Source organism: Oryzias melastigma, linkage group LG24 (genome assembly GCF_002922805.2).
Source record: "Oryzias melastigma strain HK-1 linkage group LG24, ASM292280v2, whole genome shotgun sequence".
In the NCBI taxonomy this organism is placed as follows: domain Eukaryota; kingdom Metazoa; phylum Chordata; class Actinopteri; order Beloniformes; family Adrianichthyidae; genus Oryzias; species Oryzias melastigma.
In genome coordinates, this window is record NC_050535.1 from 24,082,088 (window position 1) to 24,087,257 (window position 5,170).

General features: G+C 42.1%; 1 protein-coding gene across 2 annotated transcripts in view; it reads left to right on the forward strand.

Annotated features, from left to right (window-relative positions):
* The first annotated feature begins 294 nt into the window (after window positions 1-294).
* Window positions 295-5,170, forward strand: part of fynb (FYN proto-oncogene, Src family tyrosine kinase b) — a 32,897-nt gene continuing 28,021 nt past the window's right edge. For both annotated transcript variants that reach the window (XM_024291780.2, XM_024291782.2), the window contains exon 1: window positions 295-430. The gene's annotated coding sequence lies outside the window, so the exon portion shown is untranslated. The remainder of the gene's footprint in view (window positions 431-5,170) is intronic.

The following is a 5,170-nucleotide window of genomic DNA, read 5'->3' on the forward strand; positions in this document are numbered from 1 at the left end:
CTTTTAAATATTTAATGACACATTTATTTATTTATTTAATGGTGTATATATTTATTTCATTCTGGCTCTTTCGAGACTCCATAGAAGATGTTTGGTATATTAAATGTAGATATATTGTGAAGATGAACACACCATGCCTGCTCATCTTCATATTTTTGTTTAACTGTAGCCTACAATTTTCTTGCCATTTTGAAAGAAAAATTGAAACTTAAATGGCTCTGCCCCTAAAACTCCTGCAAGTTTGAATTGAAATTCAGATTTCCTGAAGCTCATGAAGGCAGCAGCAGCTTCATTGTGCGGATCTCGTCGCGCCATCACGCCGAGTTCCGCGCGCTTCATCACCTCAGCATCATCAAGTTTGTTACCACATAGTTCCGCGCAGCATCTTCAGGGTTCTTCACGGCGCGTGGACTCGGAGCCGCGCCCACCGGTAAGTGTCTCCGTCCTGCGGCACGAGCGCCGCTTGAACGAGCTGCTGATTCATTCCGGTTTGTTTGTTTGTTTGTTTGTTTGTTTAACGCATTGGGCTGGTTCCCGTGATGTTCAACGGGGTCGGATGAAAGAGATGAAGAATTCTGGGAAGCGTGTCAGTGCGTCTTCGCTTCTGGCGGCTCGTTCTCTGAGCCCTGAACGCATCATTCCTCTAGTTTTCTGTTGAATCATCCCAGACCTCGGATCAGAATCCGGTTCTGTCAGGTGTGAACAGATCTGAACTGGTTCGGTACGGGTGACGAGCTGGAGGACATTCTCAGGACTCTTTCAGTTCCACTCCTCCTGCAACAAACTTCCAGTTCTTTGTCACGTTTCTGTGAAGTCTGAAGGATGTGGCTGCACATGTTTGTTGTAGGTTCAAGTGTTTCTTCGGCGAACCTTTATGTTCTTCACAGAAGGACCAGGGAGCTTTAAGAACCAAGGTCCAGCTGGAGCAGAGAAACCTCAGACATGCAAACTGCATGCAGTGAAGTCAGACTTCAAAAATGTTCAGCACCTTCTGTCATCTGGTTCCCTCTGCTCACAGTTCACCACAAATGTGACCTTCTGTTGGATTTCAGGGGAAAAGACTAGTTCATGATTTGTTGAGCAGTTTTTTTCCCTCTTGAACTGTGAATTCATTTTCTCACACATGAACTGAATCTCACAAAGGTAACATAATCAGATATACATTTGTGTTAATTGTGTTAAGTACTTTTGAGTAAGTATTAATTATATATTATTATTGCTGCTTTCAAAACACTCCAACACAGTTCTCACAAAGAATAAAAACTTTAAAACGTGTAGAAAAGGAGACGTGTGGAAGAAGACCACAACATTTCCTGGTTTACCCCAGAAATCTATTAATGAAAAAACATACTTTAACTTGTTACTTCAGGCAGGGCGCAGCAGAGCAGGCGCTGCAGGGGAGAGTGACGTCCTCCAGAACAATGCAGCTCATTTAGCTGCCCTCTGAGTGTGGCTGTGAGGCGAAGGACTGGCAGCATGTGTTGTTGGATGAGTTCATGAGAAGCTGGGCTTGCTGAGCATCGCAATGATCCGTGTACCTGATAAAAGGTTTTCATGGTTTGACAAACAGGGTTTGAGTCAGCTCTACACCAATAAGTCAGCTGAGAAACAGCTGCTAATCTGTAATGTCATAACCCTAAATCATTGATACAAGGCAGGATGGATCCATGTTTTCATGATGTTGATGCCAACAACCCTTCCATCTGAATGTTTCAGCAGAAATAGAGACGTATCAGACCAGACGACGTTTTTCCATCTTCTGTTGTCCAGTTTTGGTGAGTCTGTTGAATTGTAGCCTCAGTTTCCTGTAGCTGACAGCAGTGATATCTGGTGTGTTCTTCTGTAGTTCATCTGCATCAAGGTTGGACCTGTTGTTTGTTCAGAGATGTTCCTCTGCAGACCTCGGTTGTAACCAGTGATTATCTGAGTTCCTGTTGTCTTTCTATCAGCTGGAACCAGTCTAGTCATTCTCCTCTGACCTCTGGTATCAACAGCTCCATCCACAGAACTGCTGCTCTGGTATTAAACATGTGGGAAGAACAAACATTTTAAACTCTTAGAAAGTGTGTTACATATAATTGTTACATTTCAGTGATTTTTACTCCACGCTTTCTTCCAGCCCAATCGAGGGTAAAAGTTCATCAAGTTTAGTAAATAGTCTCTGAACTTTTGTCTCAGCTCTTCTCTGCTGTCAGTGATTTTCTGCAGTTCGATCTTTTGAGTCAACTACAGGAAGTCCGTACAAAGAATCCCCCCGCCTCCCACAAACAAACAGGCACCATTTTTGCAGCAGTAGCCTCCCACCCTGCTCTGCACAGTTGTGAACATCACACAGTTGCATCACGTCTGCAGAACACCATGTATATCTCGCCCATTTCTGCAGTGAGAGAGTTAGACCAGCAGTCTTCCCTGTAGAGAAAGGGCATTTTAGGGTGTGCGGGGGGTTGTAGCAGCTGCCATACAAAGAGCTGGCTGTGGTTCTGCTGTCAGAGAGCTGCCTGCCCCTGCAGGATCCATCTTCGCCTGGTGGACATTCATCCCCCAAACAAAAGTTGTTGCGCATGAGTAGAAGCTGCTTCTGTGCTTGACTCTACCATAGACAATTACATTCAAGTTTACACCCAAGAAAAAGCAGGCTGCGACAAGTGGAACACACCATGAACCACAAGACATATGACTTTGAGGAAGACTACAACTTCCTGAAGCACAAGTGTTTATTAGTCAGCACAAACAAACAATCAGCAGATAGTTCTCCTACAGGGCATCTCACACTTGGAATTCAATTCCCACAACAATAAGACAACTGATGACTCTGAGCTCATTTAGAAACAGATCAAATCATGGCTTTTACACAATCAAAACTGCCACCACAGCTCTGTATAAATAGTTCTTTTGTTTTGTTTTTTTTATTGTCTTTTTGTTTTTCTGTCATGTCTATTTACCTATTGTTTCCTTTTTTCTACATTTTTTCTTAATAGTTGCTTCTATGTTTTATGAATTTGCTGTCATGTGCTTTTTTTATTGACAACTCCATCTGTTGTTTCTGTTTATCCTGTTGTCTTGTACCCCTTCTGTATTGAGTTAATTTGTTCTTTTAGTACAGATCATCAACTTTTTTATTTTTTTATTTTTTTAAAGGGACTAAAGATGGAAAGTAGCTTGAAAGGCTAAAATCTTATATATTTGCATTTAAAAATGTTTTATCAGTGTATGCTGTCCCTGTCTTAAATAAATATCAATCAATCCATAGAACTGAAGAAACAACTCAGGTCAGCGGTGAAACGTCTTCTAGATCCAACCTTTTAGTCCAGTTGCCCTGAAGAACAGAACCCCGTTCTCTGCTCTCTAATGCTGGAGCCGTTTAAATGTAGGCTGGTGGGAAACATGAGTCACATGTTCCTAGATTATGGTTGCTTTCACAAAGACAAAGCCCATAGCATCAGTTAGGTTGTGAGCTGAGTAAACACGTCTGGGCTCAGAGAATCTTCCAGTTAGGAGCAGCAGCTGTCCCGCTCAGGAGGAAGCCGCTGCTGCGGAATAGAATGGCAAGAGAAAAGTATCATAAATCGCCAGGAAAAGCGGGCACGGCAGTGCATGTTTTACGGATAACAATTATATAATTTACATTATTAAAGGTCATTTTGACAGTTTTATTTATGGACATTAACTCAACTCAGCTTTATTTATATAGAACATTCACAAAGCAGGCAGCTAAAACAAAGTGCTGAACACCAAAAACATAAAGGACAACAACACTAAGACAAGATAAAAAGATCAATAAAAGACAAAAAGATAACAAATAAAATACCAAAAGCAGTAAAATAACACTACAAACAGCAGGAGTCTCATGTTGCGTTCAAAGTATAAAAATGTCTTTAGACAGGTTTTTAAAAGTGGGCAGTGACGGTGCTTCCCTGATGTGCGAAGGCAAAGTATTCCAGAGCCTTGGACCAGCCTCCACAAAGGCCCTGTTTCCTCTGAGCTTTCACCTGGAGTCTCCAAAAGGACCTGGTCAGCTGATCACCGGGCAGGCGAAGAAGTAGAAAGCAGCTTAGAGAGGTACAGCCGGATAAGACCGTGTAAAGACTTAAAAACAAATAAAAGAATCTTAAAATGTACATGGAGCCAGTAGAGTGATGCTAAAATCACTGTGATGTGGTCTCTCTTACATCCTCCAACCAAGAGGCGGGCAGCTGGATTTTGGACACGTTGGAGGTGAGAGAGAGATGGCTGGCTAAGTCCAAGGTAAAGAGAGTTGCAATAATCCAGCCGAGACGTGACAAAGGCGTGGATTACTGTCTCAAAATGTGCAGGAGATAAAATGGTTTCTCCTTGGAGAGTTGCAGAAGATTAAAGAAGATCATTTTCACCACTGAGATGATCTGCTGGTCAAGTTTCAAACAACTCTCCAATTTAAAACCCAGGTTAGAAGCTATTGACTTTAAAACGTTAATCAAATAACCCAGATCAACTAGAAACGATCCTCTGAGATCATTTGGTCCAATCATTTGTCCTTCTGTTTTGTTTTCATTAAAGCTCAATAAATTTAGGCCCAACCAGTCCTTAATATCAGACAGACATAATAAATATGAGTTAGCAAAAAAATGTCCATCTTTTTCACTGGCAGATAAATCTGACTATCATCGGCATATAGGTGAAAGGAAACACCGTGCCTTCTCAGAATGGACCCCAACGGAAGTACATTAGATGGGGTGGGACAAGAAAATTTGAATTTATGGGGTACTGCAGGAAGATTTGGTATTTTCAACATTATTTTTAAGCATTCTTTTTTTTCAGTTTTTATAGATTTGGTCTAAAGACGTATGTTTGGCAGGATTGCCCAGCAGGCGGTCCATCTCCGCAGCTTCATGTTGGAGGGTCTGGGCTGCTGCCCTGGTGGGGGGTCTTGGCGTGGGGATGGCCGGGCGCTCTCCCCCTTTGTACATTCCACTATCATCCACATTTGCACATCATAAAACACTCACCTGAGCAGTAATAATATGTGACAAAATGAAAGCCTTTATTTTTGTCGGTTTGTATGATGGAGCATGTGAGCTGCAGTTACAGTTACATTGTGTACATTTTGACTAGTTTAAATGTGGAGACTATTTTACCCAACAGGTGTGTGTGTAACTACAGAGTGTGTGTGTAGACAGGCCCCGCCCATTCT